The sequence below is a fragment of the Nerophis ophidion genome, linkage group LG08 (assembly GCF_033978795.1).
Source record: "Nerophis ophidion isolate RoL-2023_Sa linkage group LG08, RoL_Noph_v1.0, whole genome shotgun sequence".
Lineage (NCBI taxonomy): Eukaryota > Metazoa > Chordata > Actinopteri > Syngnathiformes > Syngnathidae > Nerophis > Nerophis ophidion.
Window position 1 is genome coordinate 73,675,444 of NC_084618.1, and position 25,514 is coordinate 73,700,957.

The following is a 25,514-nucleotide window of genomic DNA, read 5'->3' on the forward strand; positions in this document are numbered from 1 at the left end:
TTTTTATTGGTTTTAACCCTTCTGAAATTGTGATAATGTTCCCCTTTAAAGTGCCTGATTTTCGATATCTGTAAATCCAGCCGTCCATTTTCCTGTGACGCTACTGTATGTACATTTGTAGCTATATTTACATCCAGCGTTTCCCTCCACCCACATTTAATGCCAAACAAACACTTACCAATCGACGGATTTAAGTTGATCCAGTGTCACGAGATGCGAAAGTCCCGATCGTTTGGTCCGCACATTTTACCGGCGATGCTAAGGCAGACATGGCTGAATAGCGTTAATAGCTATTCGCTCAGTAGCTTCAGTTTCTTCTTCAATTTTCGCTATCTGCCTCCATACTCCAACCCTCCGTTTCAATACATGCGTAATCTGTTGAATCGCTTAAGCCGCTGAAATCAGAGTCTGAATCCGAGCTAATGTCGCTATATCTTGCTGTTCTATCCGTTTGTTTGTATTGGCATCACTGGATGACGTCACAGGAGAATGGAAGGTGGCTTCACAGATAGCAAAAATCAGGCACTTTAAAGCCTTTCTTCGGGATATTCCGGGATGGGTAAAATTTTGAAAAAAAACTTCGAAAAATAAAATAAGCCACAGGGAACTGATTTTTATTGGTTTTAACCCTTCTGAAATTGTGATAATGTCCCGCTTTAAATATATCACGTGACATTGTGCAGGTGTACCTATTGTTGTGGCCTTTGTTGTCATGTGACACATACTTGCTAGGTGTCTTCTCTGAGCACGTTTCAACATCTGATGACTTCCTAGAACAAAACAAACAAAAAAAAAAAAGTCACTTCAAATTTAGCACTGGTTAGCCTCAGTTTCACTTTGAAATGCTCCAATTAAAACCTCCGTGCCTTGATAAAAGACAACAAGTGAATCTATAGCGGAGAATCCGAAATAGTACGTTGGCCCGGGCGAATGCATGCATGTATGTTTAGACTGTGGCCACAGTGCTCATTAGCAAGTAAGTACGGAGCGCTTGTGAGGTCTGCCATGATAACAGGCTGAAGTGCACCCTTTATAGAACGTGATGGCGCTGTAGCAGTGCGGCCCGAGGCCAGACACCAGCTGTTTGTTTATTTGGACGCAACTTGCAATTATGTCTGCGACAGCCTCGCACCACGTACTGTAGTACAAGAAGAAGAAGAAGAAGAGACGCAATTGGCAGCCATACTCGCAGGGCGCTCGCTGGTTCCTCTTGATTATAGGCTGAGATGCTTTTTATTTGACGCCCGAGCTAGCCTGAGCAGCACAGCGGTTTGAACTGCACATTAAAGCCACAGGAAGGAATATTCATTTAGCTGTAGTGCGCCCCCTACAGTTGTTGTAACTTGAATTCTTCGAGCCATGATGTGACATAAAAGTGGTTTAGGTGCACTCGTGATATACAGTGGGGCAAAAAAGTACTTAGTCAGCCACCGATTGTGCAAGTTCTCCCACTTAAAATGATAACAGAGGTCAGTAATTTTCATCATAGGTACACTTAAACTGTGAGAGACAGAATGTGAAAAATAAATCCAGGAATTTACATTGTAGGAATTTTAAATAATTTATTTGTAAATTATGGTGGAAAATAAGTATTTGGTCAACCATTCAAAGCTCTCACGGATGGAAGGATGTTTTGGCTCAAAATCTCACGATTCATGGCCCCATTCATTCTTAACACGGATCAATCGTCCTGTCCCTTTAGCAGAAAAACAGCCCCAAAGCATGATGTTTCCATCCCCATGCTTCACAGTAGGTATGGTGTTCTTGGGATGCAACTCAGTATTCTTCTTCCTCCAAACACGACGAGTTGAGTTTATACCAAAAAGATCTATTTTGGTTTCATCTGACCACATGACATTCTCCCAATCCTCTGCTGTATCATCCATGTATCCATTTTGGTATAAACTCAACTCGTCGTGTTTGGAGGAAGAAGAATACTGAGTTGCATCCCAAGAACACCACACCTACTGTGAAGCATGGGGGTGGAAACATCATGCTTTGGGGCTGTTTTTCTGCTAAGGGGACAGGACGATTGATCCGTGTTAAGGAAAGAATGAATGGGGCCATGTATCGTGAGATTTTGAGCCAAAACCTCCTTCCATCAGTGAGAGCTTTGAATGGTTGACCAAATACTTATTTTCCACCATAATTTACAAATAAATTATTTAAAATTCCTACAATGTGAATTCCTGGATTTTTTTTTCACATTCTGTCTCTCACAGTTGAAGTGTACCTATGATGAAAATTACAGACCTCTGTCATCGTTTTAAGTGGGAGAACTTGCACAATCGGTGGCTGACTAAATACTTTTTTGCCCCACTGTATGTCTGCTCTAAAGCTACAGTAAGGAATATCCATTTGGCACAAGAGCTCCCCCTATAGTTCCAAATTTAATTACAAAACCCAAAACCAGTGAAGTTGGCACATTGGGTAATTCGTACATAAAAACAGCATACAATGATCTGCAAATCTTTTTCAACTTATATTCAATTGAATAGACTGCTAAGACAAGATATTTAATGTTTGAAGTGAGAAACATTTTTTTGTTGTTGCAAATAATCATTAACTTAGAGTTTAATGCCAGCAACACATTGCAAAAAAGTTTGCACAGGGACATTTTTACCACTGTGTTACATGGCCTTTCCTTTTAACAACACTCAGTAAACGTTTGGGAACTGAGGAGACCAATTTTTTAAGCTTTTCAGGTGGAATTCTTTCCCATTCTTGCTTGATGTACAGCTTAAGTTGTTCAACAGTCCAGGGTCTCCGTTGTGGTATTTTACGCTTCATATTGCACCACACATTTTCAACGGGAGACAGGTCTGGACTACAGGCAGGCCAGTCTAGTACCCGCACTCTTTTACTATAAAGCCACGCTTTTGTAACACGTGGCTTGGCATTGTCTTGCTGAAATAAGCAGGGGCGTCCATGATGACGTTGCTTGGATGGCAACTTATGTTGCTCCAAAACCTGTATGTACCTTTCAGCATTAACGGTGCCTTCACAGATGTGTAAGTTACCCATGCCTTGGCCACTAATACACCCCCATACCATCACAGATGCTGGCTTTTGAACTTTGCGCCTATAACAATCCGGATGGTTCTTTTCCTCTTTGTTCCAGGGGACACGACGTCCACAGTTTCCAAAAACAATTTTAAATGTGGACTTGTCAGACCACAGAACATTTTTCCGCTTTGCATCAGTCCATCATAGCTTAGCTCGAGCCCAGCAAAGGCGGTGACGTGTCTGGGTGTTGTTGATAAATGACTTTCGATTTGCAGAGTAGAGTTTTAACTTGCATTTACAGATGTAGCGACAAACTGTACTTACTGACGGTGGTTTTCTGAAGTGTTCCTGAGCCGATGTGGTGATATCCTTTACACACTGTTGTCGTTTTTGTGATGCAGTACCGACTTAGGGATCCAAGCTCATGGGCATTCAATATTTGTTTTCAGCCTTGCTGATTACGTGCAGTGATTTCTACAGATTCTCTGAACCTTTTCATGATATTACGGACCGTAGATGGTGAATTTCCTAAATTCCTTGCAATAGCTCGTTGACAAATGTTGTTCTTAAACAATTTGCTCACGCATTTGTTGACAAAGTGGTGACCCTCGCCCCATCCTTATTTGTGAATGACTGAGCATTTCATGGAAGCTGCTTTTGTACCCAATCATGGCACCCACCTGTTCCCAATTAGCCTGTTCACCGGTGGTATGTTCCAAATAAGTGTTTGATGAGCATTCCTCAACTTTCTCAGTCTTTTTTGCCACTTATGCTAGCTTTTTTGAAACATGTCGCAGGCATCAAATTCCAAATGAGCTAATATTTGCCAAAAATAAAGTTTTCCAGTTCGAACGTTAAATATCTTGTCTTTGCAGTCTATTTGATCGTATATAAGTTGAAAAGGATTTGCCAATCATTGTATTCTGTTTTTATTTACTATTTACACAACGTGCCAACTTCACTGGTTTTGGGTTTTGCACTTCAGAGCCGATATGTGACACAAAAGTGGTTTAAGTGTACTCGTAGTCTACTTTCGCTTTAAAGCTACATTAAGAAATATTCATTTGGCACTACAGCTCCTCCTATAGTTCAAATTTTAATTGTTAAAGCCATTTTGTTAAATAAAATGGGTTTAAGTGCACTCGTAATATACGTTTGCTATAAAGCTACATCAAGAAGTATTCATTTAGCACAAGAGCTCCCCTTGCAGTTCTAATTCTCAGTGCCAGTATGTCAAAAAAAAGCGGTTAAAGTGCACTATTTGGAACTACAGCTTCGTGTGCAGATGATAGGTTTCATCACTTTGAAAAAGTTTAAGTGCATGCTTTAATGCACACGTGACTGTTTTAAAGCCACAATAAGGAATATTTGTTTGGCTTGAGACCCCCTGTCACAGTTGAGTCAGCGAAACACATTGAAACAGAATATAACTGTAGTGTGGTCACAGTGCACCGTTCCACTGCTTTAAAGTTAGAGTAAGGAATAGTTTTTTGGTACTATAGCGCACCAAACGGTTGTGTAGTTGAATCGCTTTAGCGTCGCTTTATTCAAAAATACATTGTGAGTGGAATAATTGCATTTGAAGTAGATTTGAATAGTTTAAAGTTGCAGTAAATAATGTTTTTTTAGTAGAATTTCCACCTGGACAACTACTATATTGGGGGCGTGCATTTAAGGCACTACCTTTAGTGTTCTCTACAACCTGTCGTCACGTCCGCTTTTCCTCCATACTAACAGCGTGTCACATCAATCAATCAATCAATCAATCAATCAATGTTTACTTATATAGCCCTAAATCACTAGTGTCTCAAAGGGCTGCACAAACCACTACGGCCTCCTCGGTAGGCCCACATAAGGGCAAGGAAAACTCACACCCAGTGGGACATCGGTGACAATAATGACCCAGTGGGACGTTGGTGACAATGATGACTATGAGAACCTTGGAGAGGTGGAAAGCAATGGATGTCGAGTGGGTCTAACATGATACTGTGAAAGTTCCATCCATAATGGATCCAACACAGTCGCGAGAGTCCAGTCCAAAGCGGATCCAACACAGCAGCGAGAGTCCCGTTCACAGCGGAGCCAGCAGGAAACCATCCCAAGCGCGCACAAGTGAATGCAAGGCATACTTGGTCAACAGCCATACAGGTCACACTGAGGGTGGCCGTATAAACAACTTTAGCACTGTTACAAATATGTGCCACACTGTGAACCCACACCAAACAAGAATGACAAACACATTCCAGGTGAACATCCGCACCGTAACACAACAGAACAAATACCCAGACCCCTTTGCAGCACTAACTCTTCCGGGAAACTTCCAGCAAACTGACCAATAATTAACGTTTTATTCATGCATTTTCTCTTGCTACTTCAAGGCTTGAATGTTCGGTTCTTTCATTATTATTTTATTTTCAAATTTATTATTAACCTGTGGGAAAAAATATATATTTACTTCAGAAGATTGTAAATAGAAAAAAAGGCATAACATTTTTATTGAAATTGTATTTGACATGCCATTTATATATTTTTTAATTATTATTATTATTATTATTTGAAACTGGATTTTGCATGTCACTAAAGTTATATAAGCATTGCTTGTTCAAAATTTAATGCAAAAACTTGTTTGGGCCCCTATTAAAAGGTTAATTTGTTCAACCTTGGCCCGCGGCTTTGTTCAGTTTAAAATTTTGGCCCACTCGGTATTTGAGTTTCACACCCCTGGTTCAATCCTTTGAAGCCTATTTTTTAAATACAAAGTATAGTGGTTTGAGTGCAAAAAGCCTGCTTTAAAGCCACAGTAAGGAATATTAGTTCGCCCCAATTACAAAGTTGAATCGCTTTATAGACACAATGTCAAATACATTTTAAAAAGTGTTCTTGTTTGCAGAGGTGGGTAGAGTAGCCAGAAATTGTACTCAAGTAAGAGTACTGTTACTTTAGAGATTTATTACCCAAGTAAAAGTAGGGAGTAGTCACCCAAATATTTACTTGAGTAAAAGTAAAAAGTATGTTGTGAAAAAACTACTTAAGTACTGAGTAACTGATGAGTAACCTGACTGTTTAATGATTACGGCAACAAATAATGCACAAAAACATAAAAATAGCAATGAGCAAATTCAGAGCCAGGAATATCTCTTAAGCAACTAAAACAATAATATATATTAAATGATAATTGAGCCACAATAACTTAACAGCACCATTGGCTCAGTAGGCATTGATTGATTGATGGATTGATTGATTGAAACTTGTATCAGTAGATTGCACAGTACAGTACATATTCCGTACAATTGACCACTAAATGGTAACACCCGAATAAGTTTTTCAACGTTTATCAATTATTTAATAAAGGACCAGGTCGAGGTGATCTACCTCATATATACATATACATACACACACATATCATATATTATATATATATATATATATATATCTATATATATATATATATGTATATATATATATATATATATACATATTAAAGATGCGCGGATAGGCAATTATATCAACCGCAACCGCATCACCTAAGTCGTCATCCACCCGTCGTCCACCCGAACCAACATTTTATCAGGACCGTACCCGCCCGCCAACCGCCCTCTGAAATACATCAGAGGTCGGCCGCCTTTACCACTCACAGAGCTATTTAAACCTGTTTCACAGAGTAATGAAGACAACTGGAGCCGCTAATGGTCTTGCGACTATCTAATAGCGTTCATCCTGATGACAAGAATATGGGCGTGCTGTGAAGCCATTGCCTTTGACACCTTCAACAACATGTACGAACCGATTGTTGGTCCGGCAACATGTTGTGTGCAGATTCCGCAATCACACGTACAAGATTGAAAGGCATACCGGGTGACACAGAGTACACTGATGGTTGTGATATAAACAACTTTAACACTTACTAATATGCGCCACGCTGTGAAGCCACACCAAACAAGATTGACAAACACATTTCGGGAGAACATCCTCACAGTAACACAACATAAATGCAACACAACAAATACCCATAATCCTTTGTATCCGTGACAATTCCTGAATATATTTTACACCCCCGCGCCCCCAACCCCGCCCACCTTACCGACGCACTGATGGTCTGTTTGCTGCTAGCGGGGTGTATAACATAGTCAGGATTTGTCATGAATACATGGGTATTTGTTGTGTTGCGTTTTTTGTGTTACTGTGAGGATGTGCTCCCGAAATGTATTTGTCGTTCTTAATTGGTGTGGCTTCACAGCGTGGCGCATATTAGTATGAGTGTTAAAATTGTTTATATCACAACCATTAGTGTACTCTGTGTCACCCAGTATGCCTTGCAGTCGTGTGCGTGTTGCCGCGGAAGCCACACACAACAGGATGCTGAACTGACAAACAGATTGTACATGTTGTAGATGGCGTCAAAGCCAATGGCTTCATAGGACGCCCTAATGCTAATTAACTGGGTGACTACCGGCAGTCATTCAGGAGAATAATAGCGTCTCCTATTGTCTTCTTCGCTTTATGACACGGGTCTTAAATGGCTCTTTGAATGGCAAAGAATACCGATCCCAGAACCATGTATTTCAAATATTTCCGGATGGTTCAACCGCCACCCGCCCGAATCTAATTAAAATCTATTTTTTCGTCATGTCAACCGCCCGACCCGCGGTTTATCCGCGGACTCCGCGGATGAAACCGCAAACCGCGCATCTCTAATACATATACATACACACATATAATATATATAAATATATATATATATATATATACATACATTTATATATACATTATATAATTTATATTTATTTATTTTGCCGTTTTTGTTGACATGTTAAAGGTGTTTTAATGAATATACATGCATGTTTAACATATAGATTCCTATCTTTCATGAAGACAAGATTATAAGTTGGTGTATTACCTGATTTTGATGACTTGTATTGATTGGAATCAGACAGTATTGCTGATAACGTCCACGTTTTCAAATGGAGGAGAAAAAAAGTTCCTCCTTTCTGTCTAATACCACATGAAAGTCGTTCGTTTTTGGCATCTTATTTGTCCAGCTTCCATATTCGTTTTTATACACTTTACAAGAAATACATTGTCGGCAAACTCCGTCATTTGCTAGCTTGTTTGCGCTGGCTTTCAGAGACTCTTATTTTGTTAGCGCAGCCGCGATGGAGCGGCACTTTTATTGTGAAGACAGGAACTGTGCGATCAGTCTTTCGGCTTTTTACGGGAAGTACGGTTGAAATAAAAAGTGTCTTTTTTCCTTTGCACTTTTGATTGATTGATTTAAACTTTTAATAGTAGATTGCACAGTACAGTACATATTCCGTACAATTGACCACTAAATGGTAATACCCGAAATAGTTTTTCAACTTTTTAAGTCGGATTCGACGTGTGACTGTCACCTGACCACCTGGCTCTGTTTGATTGGTCCAACGTCACCAGTGACTGCATGTGATTGGTGAAACGCAGGCATGCGTAGATCCGACTTTGAATGTGTGTCCAACAAAATCAAAACAAACAAAGTGTGCATTAACAGATCGATAAAAAAAGCAGCGAGTAGCGAGCTGAATGTAGAAACATGGAGCGGAGTAAAAGTAGTGTTTCTTCTTTATAAATATACTCAAGAAAAAGAAAAAGTATGTTGCATAAAACTCTTAGAAGTACAATTTATCCCAAAAGTTACTCAAGTAGATGTAAATGTAGCGCGTTACTACCCACCTCTGCTTGTTTGTAATACGTTTGAGCAGTGGCGGGCCGTGCGTTTCCCACCTAGGCTTTGAGTGATGTCTGACTTCAATGATTATCTCTCAAAATACCATAATTGATGTCACCACATGACCATTGCTGGAGAAATACTATACAGGAACACATTTACACCCTACAGGGCATTGAAACACCTCAACCGTGTACAAAACTGGTTATTTGGCATTGTCTTCTGAGTAAATGTTTGTGGGATACTATTAGAATTGTTTTATTGATACTTGTTTGTTAGCAACAACTAATTTTAAAGTAAAGCGATAACTGATTATTTGAACGCATATTTTAATAAATATAACAATTTGGTTAAAGGCCTACTGAAACCCACTACTACCCACCACGCAGTCTGAGAGTTTATATATCAATGATGAAATATTAACATTGCAACACATGCCAATAAGGCATTTTTAGTTTACTAAATTACAATTTTAAATTTTCCAGGTGTTTCGTCTTCGAAACGTCATGTAATGATGACGTGTACACAAAACGTCACAGGTTTTTAGGAAGTATGAGCGCTGCACACACACACAGCTAAAAGTCGTCTGCTTTGACGGCATAATTATACAGTATTTTGGACATCTGTGTTGCTGAATCTTTTGCAATTTGTTCAATTAATATTGGAGAAGTCAAAGTAGAAAGATGGATGTTGGGAAGCTTTAGCCTTTAGCCACACAAACACGCGGTGATTCCTTGTTTAAAATTCCTGGAGGTAAAACTTTCTTATGGATCAGAGCGCGGTCAAACGAACATGGATCCCTACCACTTGTCAACCAGCAGGTTTCGGTGAAAAAATTGTCGTTAAAAAGTCAGTTCTTACCGGAGAAAAGCTGAGCTTGTGCAGTCCATAGCTGCCGTCGACTCCCCTGAGACACTGCGCGTCAAGACACCCGTGGAGACACCCCTCCGACTATCAGGTAATATTAAACTCACTAAAACACTAGCAACACAATAGAAAGATAAGGGATTTCCCAGAATTATCCTAGTAAATGTGTCTAAAAACATCGGAATCCGTCCCAATGCAATCGCGTATTTTTTTTTTTTTTTTTCTAGTCCGTCGCTATCAATATCCTCAAACACAAATCTTTCATCCTTGCTCAAATTGATGGGGAAATTGTCGTTTTCTCGGTCCGAATAGCATTTTTTGTTGGAGGCTCCCATTAAAAACAATGTGAATATGTGAGGAGCCATCACACGTGTGACATCATCGTCTGCTACTTCCGGTAAAAACAAGGCTTCTTTATCAGCACCAAAAGTTGCGAACTTTATCGTTGATGTTCTCTACTAAATCCTTTCAGCAAAAATATGGCAATATCACGAAATGATAATTATGACACATAGAATGGACCTGCTATCCCCGTTTAAATAAGAAAATCTCATTTCAGTAGGCCTTTAAATATTTATTGATTGTAGGTTTTCTTGGCTTAATTTGCGATAAAAAAAAAAAAAAAAGCTCAACATCATTCTTTTTAACACTTGACTATTGAATTGCTAGGAAGTAGCGAGCGTAAGTCCCCCTTCACAATGTAGTGTTTTTGTTTAGATCTTTTGCTGATGCCACAAACTACGACCTCATCCTTTGGAAGATTCCAAGATGGAGACCGCAGCACTAGGAAAAAAAACAAAAACAGCCAGGATTCTTCTCCACTTCAGAGAAAATCTCCCTCTGTCGCGCTCGCTCTTTTTTTCCTTCCTTCGCCAGTTTCAAGTTGTCCTGACTTTTATTTTCAGCACTATTAATTTGCTAGAAGAGCGCGTCGTCACATCAGAAAGGCGAAAAAAAAACAAAAAAAACGAGGGAGAGCGGGAAAGACAAAAAAAAAGAAAAAAAGAAGAAGAGGTGCAATGCGAGCACATTTCCACCTCGCTTGACGTTTTGCTGAAGTTTGTACGCCGCTTGCTTGAGCCCCCTCCCACCTTCTCGCTAATGATAGCAGCAGAGGCTCTCTGGGGAATGGCGTCCTGCCTGCCTGCCTGCCTGCCTGCCTGCTTGCACGGTGGCTGGCTTCCATGTTTCCAGCAGCAGGTATTTTAGGATTCGCAAAGGCGAGGACCGGGAGGCGTCATTCCAGGAGCTTTTCTTCCTCTTGTTGTGCAGTCCTACTTCCTTTCTTCTTCGCCACCGTTTCAGAGGTGACGCTCGGTTACGGCCGACATATGTTTCAAGCGGTAATTGTACCAGGCAGGCCCCGGCAGTCCTCGGCGTTCTGTTGCACGCAAACAGGCGGCGACGAAAGGAAATTCCTATCAAGACGCTAACGCAGCCGATCCACAGCGGGGGGGGTACGGATGAATTGTACAACAATCTGTGCACAACCTCGTCTCGTTTATTTAAAGGGGAACAATATCACAATTTCAGGAGGGTTAAAACCAATACTAATCAGTTCCCAGTGGCTTATTTTATTTTTCGAAGTTTTTTTCAATATCCCAAAAAAAGGCTTTAAAGGGGAACATTATCACCAGACCTACGTAACGTTAGAGATGCGCGGATAGGCAGTTATATCATCCGCAACCGCATCACTAAAGTCGTCATCCACCCGCCATTCAACCGAACCAACATTTTATCAGAACCGAAACCGCCCGCCACTCGCCCGTTTTTACATATCCAGAGTCAGCGACCTTTACTACTAAAAGAGCTAGTTTGACCCGTGTCACAAAGTAAAGAAGGTAATGGGTGCCGCCAACGTTCTCGCGAATATCCGATGGTGATCATTCAGATAACAGGAATAAGCGCGTGCTGTTAAGCCATTGCCCTTGACACCTTCAACAACATGTACGAACCGTTTGCCAGTCCAGCAACATGTTGTATACAGCTTCCACAGATCAACGTACAAGATTGAAGGGCATACTGGGTGATACAGAGTACATTAATGGTTGTGATATAAACAATTTAACACTCTTACTAATATGCGCCACGCTGTGAAGCCACACCAAACAAGAATGACAAACATTTCGGGAGAACATCCTCACAGTAACACAACATAAACGCAACACAACAAATACCCAGAATCCTTTGCATCCATGACAGTTCCTGAATATACTTTACACCCCCGCTCCCCCAAGGAAGTATCAGGGATGCAAAGAAGTTGCGTTTAGGTTGTGTTACTGTGAGGATGTTCTCCCGAGATGTGTTTGTCATTCTTGTTTGGTGTGGCTTCAAAGCGTGGCCCATATTAGTAAGTGTTAGAATTGTTTATATCACAACCATTAGTGTACTCTGTGTCACCCAGTATGCCTTGCAGTCGTGTGCGTGTGTCAGTGGAAGCCACACACAACATGTTGCTGGACTTGCAAGTAAATTGTTCATGTTGTAGAAGGCGACAAAGGCAAAGGCTTCATACCACGCCCTAATACTTATTAACTGTGTGACTGCCGGCAGACATACTTGAGAATATTTACGTCAACTAATGTCTTCTTCGCTTTGTGACACGGGTCCAAAATGGCTTTTTGAACGGTAAGAATTACTGATCTCTGAACCATGTATATCATATATTTCCAAACGGTTCAACCGCCACCCGCCCGAATCTATTTAAAATCTATTTTTTCGTCATGTCACCCGCCCGACCCGCGGTTTATCCGCGGGCTCAGAGGATGAGACCGCAAACCGCGCATCTCTAGTAAGCGTCAATATATACCTTGATGTTGCAGAAAAAAGACCATATATTTTTTTAACGATTTATGAACTCTAAATGGTTGAATTTTGGCAAATTATACGCCTTTCTATTTATTGCTCTTGGAGCGATGACGTCAGAACGTGACGTCACCTAGGTAGTCAACGCCATTTTCTCCACCACATTACACGCAGCAAGTCAAATCAGCTCTGTTATTTTCCGTTTTTTCGACTGCTTTCCGGTATCTTGGAGACATCATGCCTCGTCGGTGTGTTGTCGGAGGGTGTAAAAACACGATCAGGGACAGATTCAAGTTGATTTACGTAGAATGTAACATGCTATTTAGGCTAGCTGTATGTACATATTGCAATGTTATGCCTCATTTGTAGCTATATTTGCATCCAGCCTTTCCCTCCACCCACATTTAATGCCAAACAAACACATACCAATCGACGGATTTAAGTTGCTCCAGTGTCAAGAGATGCGAAAGTCCCTCGTTTGGTTTTTACCGGCAATGCTACGACAGAAATGGCAAGAATGTGAGGATATCCTACGACACTCAAAGCAGATGCATTCCCGACGATAAAGTCAACGAAATCACAAAGGTGAGTTTTGTTGATGTTATTGACTTATGTGATAATCAGACATATTTGGTCGCGGCATGACTGCCAGCTAATCGATGCTAACATGCTATTTAGGCTAGCTGTATGTACATTTGTAGCTGTATTTGCATCCAGCGTTTCCTTCCACCCACATTTAATGCGGGTGTCTCCAGCGTTTCCTTCCACCCACATTTAATGCCAAACAAACACTTACCAATCAACGGATTTAAGTTGATCCAGTGTCACAAGATGCGAAACTTCCGATCGTTGGTCTGCACATTTTACCGGCGATGCTAAGGCAAACATGGCCGAATAGCGTCAATAGCTATTCGCTCAATAGCTTCAGTTTCTTCTTCAATTTCCAACCATCCGTTTCAATACATGCGTAATCTGTTGAATTGCTTAAGCCGCTGAAATCCGAGTCTGAATCCGAGCTACTGTTGCTATATCTTGCTGTGCTATCCACCATCTGTTTGTATTGGCATCGCTATGTGACGTCACAGGGAAATGGACAGTGGCTTCGCAGAGAACGAAAATCAGGTACTTTAAAGCTATTTTTAGGGATATTCCGGGACGGGTAAATTTAGAAAAAAACTTCGAAAAATTAAATAAGCCACTGGGAACTGATTTTTTGTTTTGTTTTAACCCTTCTGAAATTGTGATGATGTTCCCCTTTAAAGAGCCTGATTTTTGATATCTGTAAATCCAGCCGTCCATTTTCCTGTGACGTCACTGCGTGACGCCAATACAAACATACATGGCGGATATTACAGAAATGTATAGCATAGTAGCTCGGATTCAGACTCGGATTTCAGCGGCTTAAGCGATTCAACAGATTACGCATGTATTGAAACAGATGGTTGGAGTGTGGAGGCAGACAGCGAAAACGAAATTGAAGAACAAACTGAAGCTATTGAGCCATATCACGACGGACAAAGGCAACGCGGACGAATTCGGCGATCGCCTTCTAACCAACGATTGCATCTTTTGATTACTGGAGCAACTTAAATCCGTTGATTGGTAAGTGTTTGTTTGGCAATAAATATGGCTGGATGCCATGCTAATCGATGCACACTCCACGTAAGTAAACTTGAATCCGTCCCTGATCGTGTTGTACACCCTCCAACAACACACCGACGAGGCATGACGTCTCCAAGGTACGGAAAACAGTCGAAAAAACGGAAAATAACAGAGCTGATTTGACTTGGCGTGTGTAATGTGTTTGAGAAAATGGTGGATTGCTTCCCGTTGTAACGTCACAGGTGAAAGGTCATTGCTCCGACAGGCGAACAATTGAAAGGCGTTTAAATCGCCAAATTCACCCTTTTAGAGTTCGGAAATCGGTTAAAAAAACATATGGTCTTTTTTCTGCAACATCAAGGTATATATTGACACATACTTAGGCCTGGTGATAATGTTCCCCTTTAAAAGAACCGTTGTCGTTTCTTTTCTTAGCGCACGAAGGTCAAGCCCATATTGACAAACGTTCCAAGATGAAGAAAAAAATTAATTCCCAAACCTGCCAGCCTGGTGAAAAAAAACAAGCGCTCCCTTTTCTCTATTTTGTTTCAAACAATGGCTGTGCTGGCTTGAAAGTTCACGCAACTTTCACTTTCACTCATGCACTTGTTTGTCACTCCCTGACCCCTCGCCCCGCCCTTGTGCTTGCCACTCGTCTGCTTCAAAAGGATGAGTTTGACCTTTGCCCCCTGAATTAGACACTCAATAAGAAGAGGGGAAAAAGGCCAATAGGGCATCTCACTACATGCACACGGTGTATTTCTAATATTTTGAAATATTTTTCTTCCTTTAGAAAAATTGGAAATATTGGTAATTGGTTATACTTGTATAGCACTTTTCTACCTTTTTAAGGAACTCAAAGCGCTTTGACACTATTTCCACTAGGGCTGTGGATCTTTGGGTGTCCCACAATTCGATTCAATATCGATTCTTGGGGTCACGATTCGATAATATATCGATTTTTTTCGATTCGATTCGATTCTCGATTCAAAAACGATATTTTTCTGATTCAAAACGATTCTGTATTCATTCAATACATAAGATTTCAGCAGGATCTACCGCAGTCTGCTGACATGCAAGCAGAGTAGTAGATTTAAAAAAAAAAAAACTTTTGTAATTGTAAAGGACAATGTTTTATCAACTGATTGAATAATTTACATTCGTTTTAACTATTAAACGCACCAAAAATACGACTTATTTTATATTTGTGAAAATATTGGACACAGTGTGTTGTCAAGCTTATGAGATGCGATGCAAGTGTAAGCCACTGTGACACTATTGTTCTTTTTTTTATTTTTATAAATGTCTAATGATAATGTCAGTGAGGGATTTTTAATCACTGCTATGCTGAAATTATAACTAATATTGATACTGTTGTTGATAATATTCATTTTTGTTTCACTACTTTTGGTTTGTTCTGTGTCGTGTTTGTGTCTCCTCTCAATTGCTCTGTTTATTGCAGTTCTGAGCGTTACTGGGTTAGGTTTGGTTTTGGAATTGGATTGCATTGTTATGGTATTGCTGTGTATTGTTTTGTTGGATTGATTAATTAAAAGAATAAATAAATAAAAAAACAAAAAAACAAAAAAATCAATTTTTTAAAAATGAGAATCGATTCTGAATCGCACAACGTATTCGAATCGATTTTTTCCCACACCCCTAATTTCCACATTCCCCCATTAACACACTGATGGCAGGAGCTGCCATGCAAGGCGCTAACCAGGACCCATCAGGAGCAAGGGTGAAGTGTCTTGCTCAAGGACACAACGGACGTGACTAGGATGGTAGCAGGTGGGGATTGAACCAGGAACCCTCAGGTTGCTGGCACAGCCACTCTCCCAACCGCGCCACGCCGTCCCCTAAATTGGCCCTAGTGTGTGAATGTGAGTGTGAATGTTGTCTGTCTATCTATGTTGGCCCTGTGAAGAGGTGGCGACTTGTCCAGGTCGTACTCTGCCTTCCGCTTGAATGCAGCTGAGATAGGCTCCAGCACCCCCTACAACCCCAAAATGGATAAGCGGTAATAAATGGATGTATGGATCAAGTTTCTTGCCACTTAAATGTCAATAAAATACCTGGGAAATGTAATTTACCTGAATTAATCAGAAGGAAAAAATAGTTTTTTTTAATATCTGATTATTTTGTAATCTACGCTTCTAGGGGTTCACTTTTTGCAGAACGGGCTAATATTAACAAAAGAAACAATAATGTAATACAAATTATGTCTGTAAATAAAGATATGAATTTCCAAATTGTTTTATTTATTTTGCAAATAACATTTTCTGTTGGTTAACTTTGTTATGCAGCCTTTCAAAATGAAGAATTTCACCTTTAACGGCATATTTCTATCCATCCATTCATCCATTTTCTACTATTTTAAAATATTTTTCTTCCTTTAGAAAAATCTTAAATAAAGATATGATTTTCTAAATTGTATTATTTATTTTGCAAATAACATTTCCTGTTGGTTAACTTTGTTATGCAGCCTTTCAAAATTAAGAATTTCACCTTTAACCCCTGCAGAAAAAAATTCAAAAGAAGAAAAAAGGCCAATAGGGCGGCTTACTACTTGCACAGGTTGTATTTCTAATATTTTATAATATTTTTCTACCTTTAAAAAAATCTCAAATAAAGATATGATTTTCCAATTAAAAAAAAAAAAATTGCATTAATATTTTCTGTGGGTTAACTTTGTTATGTAGCATTTCAAAAGGACGAGTTTGACCTTTAACCCCTGCAGAAGACAATAAGAAGAAGTGGAAAACAGGCCAATAGGGCAGCACACGGTGTATTTCTAATATTTGAAAATATTTTCTGCCTTTAAAAAAACTTTAGATAAAGATATGACTTTTCAAATTTTTTATTCGTTTAATCTAACTAATATTTTCTGTTGGCTAACTTAGATATGCAGCAATTCAAAAGGAAGACTTTGATCTTTAACCCCTGCAGAAGACACTGAGCTCCTGACATGCAAACAGTGTATTTGTAATATTTTTCTACTTTAAAAAAAAATCTTAAAGATATGATTTTCCAAAATGTTTCATGTATTTTGCATTAATATTTTCTGTTGGTTAACTTTGTTATGTAGCATTTCAAAAGGATGAGTTTGACCTTTAACCCTTGCAGACGACACTCTATAAGAAGAATGGGGGGTCGGGGGGCAATAGGGCAGCTCACTACATGCACACGGTGTATTTATAATAGTTTTAAACATTTTTCTACTTAAAAAAAAATCTTAAATAAAGATATTATTTTCCTGATTTTTATATTTTTATTTTGCAACGATATTTTCTGTTGGTTAACTTTGTTAAGTAGCATTTCAAAAGGATGATTTTGACCTGTAACCCCTGCAGAAGACACTCAGCTGGCAACATGCACACAGTGTATTTCTAATATTTTCATGCATTTGAAATATTTTTTTTTTCAACAAATAATTTTTAGCTGATAGAAAATCTAAAATGAAGTTATGATTTTTTAGAGTTTATTTGATTAAAAAAAAAGAATTCCGGATTATTTGATCGCATATTTATAAACATTTAAATATACTTTTTTTGTATATATTTTTTTCTCTTACATTATCTGTAATGAAAGATATAATGCTTTTAAGCAAATTAAATATTTGCAATATTTTCTGTTCGTAAACTTCGTTATGAGGCATTTCAAAAGGTTGAGTTTGACCTCTAACCCAGTGGTCCCCAACCTTTTTGTAGCTGTGGACCGGTCAACGCTTTTTTTTCTTTTTTTTTTTTTTCTTTGTCATGAAAAAGGCAGGTTTTTGTCATGAAAAATGGAGGGTTTTTTTGGGGGTTGGTGCACCAATTGTAAGCGTATCTTGTGTATCTTATGTTGATTCAATAAAAAAGAAAAATACAAATATATATACATATTTTTTTTTTATTAATTTTTTTTTTTCAATTAATAAAAAATTATTCTGCTGCCTGGTACCAATCACTGGTCCGCGGCCTGGTGGTTGGGGACCACTGCTCTAACCCCTGCAGAAGACCGCTCAATAAGAAGAAAAAGAAAAAAAGAGCTTACGTGCATCTGGCTACATGCATGCAGTGTATTTCTAATATTTGTATGCTTTTGAAATAATTAAATAACAAAATAATCCCAAAATATATGAGCTTGATGATTTGATAAAATTGCAAACAGCTAAAATGATGTACAAAGCAAATTATAACCTGCTACCAAAAAATGTACAACAATTTTTCTCAACAAAGGAGGAGAAATATAACCTTAGAGAAAAATCTAACTCAAAACATTTGTATGCACGTACAACACTTACAACCTTTAGCATATCAGTATGTGGAGTTAAATTATGGAATGGATTAAGTACATATGATCCAGTTAAAGAGGCTGTTCACATTAATAGTGCTTACAAAGTACAAAGAAGAAGAATTATGAGAAACACTTTCAACCTTATTAAAAATAAGATATTCTTCATCACAGTATGTTGATAATGACTGAATTAATTAATTACATGTTGCAGAAATGTTGTATTACTCGTACACGGATGTCATTTTACTATTTTGCTGTAAAAAGGGTCAATAAATCCATCCATCCATCCATCCATTTTCTACCGCTTATTCCCTTTCGGGGTTGCGGGGGGCGCTGGCGCCTATCTCAGCTACAATCGGGCGGAAGGCGGGGTACACCCTGGACAAGTCGCCACCTCATCGCAGGGCCAACACAGATAGACAGACAACATTCACACTCACATTCACACACTAGGGCCAATTTAGTGTTGCCAATCAACCTATCCCCAGGTGCATGTCTTTGGAAGTGGGAGGAAGCCGGAGTACCCGGAGGGAACCCACGCATTCACGGGGAGGACATGCAAACTCCACACAGAAAGATCCCGAGCCTGGATTTGAACCCAGGACTGCAGGACCTTCGTATTGTGAGGCAGACGCACTAACCCCTCTGCCACCGTGAAGCCCGGGTCAATAAATGAATGTATATATTTGTGGGCGCTCCGACGTGGGAAAGCTTTGCTTCTTCCTACTCCTTTTCGGACACGATGCGATGTGAGGTGATATGAAACTGTGTGGTGTATTGTGTTGTAAATATGCTCATGTTCCAAATAAACTAAGAAAAGAAAAAGAAAGAAAATTAATATATTTTTCTAACATATATTTTTAGACTTTTAGAATAACTAAAATAAAGATATGATTTTTTTTTAATTTATTTGATTTTGCATTTTCTTAAATGTTCCGATTGTTAACTTTATTGCTATGTAACATTTCAAAAGTATGAGAAAGGAAAAAAAAGCTAATAGTGCAGCTGGCTACATGCATATTTCCAATATTCATAAACAAACATTTAAATATATATATTTTTTAGGATGTATTTTTTTCCTCTTACATAATCTAAAATGAAAGATAAAATGTTCCTAAGCTAATTTGATTTTTGCATTACTTAACTTTGTTATTTTAGCTTCACTGTGGCAGAGGGGTTAGTGCGTCTGCCTCACAATACGAAGGTCCTGAGTAGTCTGGGTTCAATCCCGCGCTCTGGATCTTTCTGTGTGGAGTTTGCATGTCCTCCCCTTGTTCTCCTCCGGGTACTCCGGCTTCCTCCCACCTCCAAAGACATGCACCTGGGGATAGGTTGATTAGCAACACTAAATTGGCCCTAGTGTGTGAATGTGAGTGTGAATGTTGTCTGTCTATCTGTGTTGGCCCTGTGTTGAAGTTACGACTTGTCCAGGGTTTACACCACCTTCCGCCCGATTGTAGCTGAGATAGGCACCACGACTCCAAAGGGAATTAGCGGTAGAAAAATGGATGGATGGATTTAGCATTTCAAAAAGTTGGGTTTGACCTTTAACACCTTGCAGAAGACCTCTTAATAAGAAGAAAAATAAAAAAGTGCAGCTGGCTACATACACACAGTGTACTTCAAATATTTTCATGCATTTTAAATATATTTTATTTTTTGAATTTTAGATCATTTGAAATTAAGATATATATTTTTTAAGTTTGATGTGCCGACTTGTCCAGGGTGTACGCCGCCTTCCGCCCGATTGTAGCTAAGATAGGCGCCAGCGCCCCCCGCAACCCCAAAAGGGAATAAGCGGTAGAAAAAGGATGGATGGATGGATTTTGTATTTTTTCATTTTCTGATTGTTAACTTTATTGCTATGTAACATTTCAAAAGTATGAGAATTGTTTTATTATTTTTTTATATATAATATTTTAGGGATGTCAACATTAAGGCATGTGAGTAATTAAAAAAAAAAAATGGAGCTACAGTATGAGTTTTTCCTTGCCCTTATGCGTGTCAGGCTTTCCCCTGACAGTTAGTCTGTTTTAGTTTTTTTTCCTCTGCATTTGTCTGTTTCCTCTGTGTTTAGTATCTCCTGTCTTTAGTTCCTGTCTAGTGCTCTTATTTTGTCAGCTTCCTGTCTTGTTCCCTGAGCGCTGTGTTCCTCCTCAGCTGCAGCTGACTGGCACCTGGCCACACCCGTTGCCAATCAGCCTGCTCCTATTTGTACCTGCTTTGTCTTGTGTCAGATGCTGGATCATTGTATTGTCATTCGGACTTGTCGTTGCCATATGTTGCTCTTGTCATGTCTGATTCTTTTCAGCTATTACCTGTCATGCTACATTTTGTCCTGGTCGTCCTAGCGGTAAGCTGTTCTTGTTAGCCATTAGTTATTTCCAGTTTTTCTGTTTGCTATCCACTAGCTTCCATGCTAAAGTTCCTTTTGGTTTCCTAGCTTCCAGTGCTAGCTCCCTTAGTTTGTTATTCCGCCCACGTGCGTGCTTTCTGTTTGTTGTTGTTCTATTATTTATATTAAATAATGTCTTCATATTCAATGCTTGCCTCCATCCCTGCATCTTGGGGTTCGACAACAAATAACTCGGACAATGTGGGCTCTACTGAGGATGTCATTATGGTTTGTGCAGCCCTTTGAGACACTTGTGATTTAGGGCTGTAAAAATAAACATTGATTGATTGAAATGATAAATAAATGAATGAAGTGTTTGTTTTGACCACCAGAAGGTAGCACACATTGCACAGGTCACCCGCCTGTCTGATGATAGTTAGAGCGATTGTGCTCTGCACCCTTTCAAAACAAACTCAGATGGAACTTTAGATAAAACAGAGGTAATTAATTGGTATTGCAGCGACAAACTGTCTAATTATCGCCGCACATAAAGTTTAGAATAGCATCTTAAAGCGAAACATGAACGTGAGGATGGCGTCATGGACATGTTACATGCAGCCAATAGAGGAAAACAAACTATGTTAGCTGATTTTGTCTGCCTTTACCACAGATATATTAAACAATGCCTTTTCCAAATGTCGGACATTAACATCTGTGATGACCAAGTGCTGCGAAAATGTCCTTCATGTCGCCAACTAACATCGTATTTTGGACGGGACTGGAGTGGAAGAAGTGTCAAAAGATGGAGCTAACTGTTTTAATGACATTCAGACTTTCCTTAAATCATTAACGGAGCAACATTTTCTCATCTGGAAACAACAAGGCCGGAAATTTGTCCCTTGAAAAACCGTCCAACCGGAACTCTCCAAAAACCTTGGGTGAATAATCTAAACTCACTACACCGGTATGTTTTAGCGCTTTCATGGCGAGTTTACTGACAGATATAAGTAAGAACTTAACAGTACTTTATATTAGAAATGGCAACAGTGGCGGATGAATCGCCCATAACAACTATTTAGAGAAAAATAGGAAGCTTATCGACTACGGTGTTATCACAGACTACAAAGGCGGATTTTTCAGGATTTATGCAGATCCCAAATATAGATCAGCAGGTACAAGAGGTTAAGAAAACAAAACGCCAGATAATGTCTTACCTTATACACAGACACCATAATAATACTCGTATGTTTAATACGTCAAAATCCATCAAGCGATGCGGCTTCATAGCTTACCAAAGTTGTACTAAAACATTTTGATAGATTTTTGAGCGCTGTGTGTAATGTTCTATATTTTCAATGCAGCATATAAAATGTTGGTGTTGTTCATTTGAGTCATATTGCCATATTGAACTCTTCACATATCTCTTATGTATGACCGCCATCTACTGGTCACACTTATCATTACACCTTGTACCAAATAAAATTGCTTTGAGGTCGATAGGCAAAACCAGAATTATTCCGTACATTAGGCGCACCGGGTTATAAGGCGCATGGTCGAGTTTTGAGGGGAAAAAAGGATTTTAAGTGCGCCTTATAGTCCGGAAAATACAGTACTGTTTATCTGTGTCTAGTTTGCTATATATTATTGCAAAGACTTTCAAAATGTGCATTTAATTCTAACTCTACTTACTGTCACCAAGTTTTGAGCAGTCTCTTGCAGTTCAGCAAAACATTTGAAAAAACTTTCCTGCATGACATTCTGACATCAAAATTGCATTTGTATCCAAACATTGGCGTATTTTTCTGCAGCAAATTTGATTTATGCAAGCCAATAATAACCTGTGATTAATAATGAATAATCACAGTTCAAGAGTGTGATTAATCTGATTAAAAAAAATAATCACTTGACAGCCCTAATTATATTTTATTTTGACTTTCCTAAAATCTAAAACGAAGATTTGATTTTGCATTTTTGTTTTCTGACTGGCAACTTGGTTGCTATGTAACATTTCCGAAATATTAGAAAAGAAGAAGGCAAAGGTGCAGCTGGCTACATGCATATTTCTAATATTTTTATACATTTCAAATATTTTTTTTAGGATATATGTTTTACTTTTACAAAATCTTAAATGAAGATCCAATTTTCTTCAGTTCTTTTTATTCGACCATTGTTATTTTTTGTTTGTTAACTTTTGAAAAACCTCGCAACATGCACATGGTGTATTTCCAATATTTGTATGCTTTTGAAATATTTTTTTAACTTTCATAAAATCTGAAAAAAATAAAATTTTGTAGGTTTACTTTATCCAAACTATTTATCCATCCATCCATTTTCTACCGCTTATTCCCCCTGGGGTCGCTGGAGCCTATCTCAGCTACAATCGGGCGGAAGGCGCATACACCCTGGACAAGTCGCCACCTCATCACAGGACCAACACAGATAGACAGACAACATTCACACTCACATTCACACACTAGGGCCAATTTAGTGTTGCCAATCAACCTATCCCCAGGTGCATGTCTTTGGAAGTGGGAGGAAGCCGGAGTACCCGGAGGGAACCCACGCATTCACGGGGAGAACATGCAAACTCCACACAGAAAGAACCCAGGACTACCCAGAACCCAGAAAGAACCCAGGACTACCCAGGACTTTCGTATTGTGAGGTAGACGCACTAACCCCTCTCCCACCGTGCTGCCCTCCAACCCATTTATTTTCTGTTTAACTTTATCATTGTCTTTTTTTCCCAATGTTTTTAATCACACTTTTAGACAACTTGTGTTATTCCTTCATTATTTACCTTTGCTTTGTTTTTTTCCACAGGAAATTGGGCTTTTCAGGCACCTGATTGGCTCATGGTCAGTTTAAAAATATTATTTTTAGTAGTTTTAAATATGTATTCAGACGTAATATACGACAGTATTCAAGTTTTATACTCAGTGACTTTATTTATTATGTTTTTTATATCAATAGATTATTTTTGAGGCCTTTCTACAATACATTATAGTTCTGTCACTGTAAAACTTTTAGAAAAAATATGTTTTCTAGTGTGTGAATGTGAGTGTGAATGTTGTCTGTCTATCTGTGTCGGCCCTGCGATGAGGTGGTGACTTGTCCAGGGTGTACCCTGCCTTCCGCCCGATTGTAGCTGAGATAGGCGCCAGCGCCCCCCGCGACCCCGAAAGGGAATAAGCGGTAGAAAATGGATGGATGGATGGATGTTTTCAGCATTTTCACAATGGATTTTACATTTTTGCTTCTATTATTATTCTATTTAGAGCATCGCTGATTTAAATTTTTTATATTTTTGTTTCTCATCTTACTTTTGCCCACATTTTTAACATAAGTACCCAATATTCCTATTTTATTGGCCATTGCTGTTATTGTGTCTACTTTTTCAAATGTTCTTGTAATCAGACCATATTTTCCACATGTTGGATGGAATCTTTACCATCTAATACAGTGGTTCTCAACCTTTTTTCAGTGAGGTACCCCCTGTGAACATTTTTTAAATTCAAGTACCCCCTAATCAGAGCAAAGCATTTTTGGTTGGAAAAAAAAAAGAGATAAAGAAGTAAAATACAACACTATGTCATCAGTTTCTGGTTTATTAAATTGTATAACAGTGCAAAATATTGCTCATTTGTAGTGGTCTTTCTTGAACTATTTTGAAAAAAAGATATAAAAATAACTAAAAACTTGTTGAAAAATAAACAAGTGATTCAATTATAAATAAAGATTTCTACACATAGAAGTAATCATCAACTTAAAGTGCCCTCTTTGGGGATTGTAACAGAGATCCATCAGGATTCATGAACGTAATTCGAAACATTTCTTCACAAAAAATAAATCTTTAACCTCAATATTTATGGAACATATCCACAAAAAATCTATTGCATTGTATTAAATATTGCATTGTTGTATTTTTTTTCAAAGTTTATGAACTTACATTCATATGTTGTTGAAGTATTATTTAATAAATATATTTACAAAGGATTTTTGAATTGTTGCTTTTTTTAGAATATTAAAAAAAAAAAATCTCACGTACCCCTTGGCATACCTTCGAGTACCCCCAGGGGTACGCATACCCCCATTTGAGAACCACTGATATAATATAACACAAATATGGTCTGATTACAAGAACATTTGAAAAAATATAAGAATAAGAAGATATAATGAACCTTTTTGAGCAATGTTATTGAGTCTTTTCCAGGAAATTACTTCTCTTCCTGCTTCTGATTATAGCACCATTTTACAAGTAACGACACTTATGTGTCTTTTCGTCACTGTTAAGAATTCCAAAACAAAAACATTTCCAGACCCTGTGGTGCAAGAGCGCTAACCACTGCACCAATGTTCCCTCTTGTCTCCACTCTGCTTGTTCAGCGAGCTCACACCTGGATTAACTAAAAATGATTTCATCTGACGCAAACCACCTGAGATGTTCGCTCCCTGACGTCCTCCCGAGCTCCACGGCAGATCCGATCGGGATGATGATGATCACAACGCTCCGAGGAAGTTAGCGGCCTTCTCTCTCTCTCTTTCTCTCCGGAGGCCAGCTCTTGATTTTTGCCTCTAAAATGAAAAAGGAGGTAGGGATAAGGTGTGTGTGTGTGGGCTACACACACAAGTGAAAATGTGCGTCATCAGCACAAAGATGAAAGTGTGTGTGTGTATTTTAGGCAAGGTGCCTGCCCTGGAGCGAGATAATGTGAAGACAAGCAGATGGGGGAACTTAAAGGCAAAGCCACTTGGGCAAAGCCGAGCTGGCACAAAGTAAGAGGAGCTCTTAGAACATCTCCCAGCACACACTCGCTGCATGCCAGCTAGCTGCATGACAAAGAATCCAACACTGCCTGTGTGTGTGTGTGTGTGTGTGTGTGTGTGTGTGTGTGTGTGTGTGTGTGTGTGTGTTTGCA

At 38.9% G+C, this 25,514-nt stretch overlaps 1 long non-coding RNA gene across 1 annotated transcript; it reads right to left on the reverse strand.

Annotated features, from left to right (window-relative positions):
• Nucleotides 1-588: 588 nt before the first annotated feature.
• Nucleotides 589-25,165, reverse strand: LOC133557129 (uncharacterized). The gene is made up of 2 exons (XR_009807707.1): nucleotides 25,032-25,165; nucleotides 589-770 (listed from the first exon to the last, which is right to left on the reverse strand). It is a non-coding gene; the product is annotated as an uncharacterized LOC133557129 (long non-coding RNA).
• Between the last annotated feature and the right edge of the window lie 349 nt (nucleotides 25,166-25,514).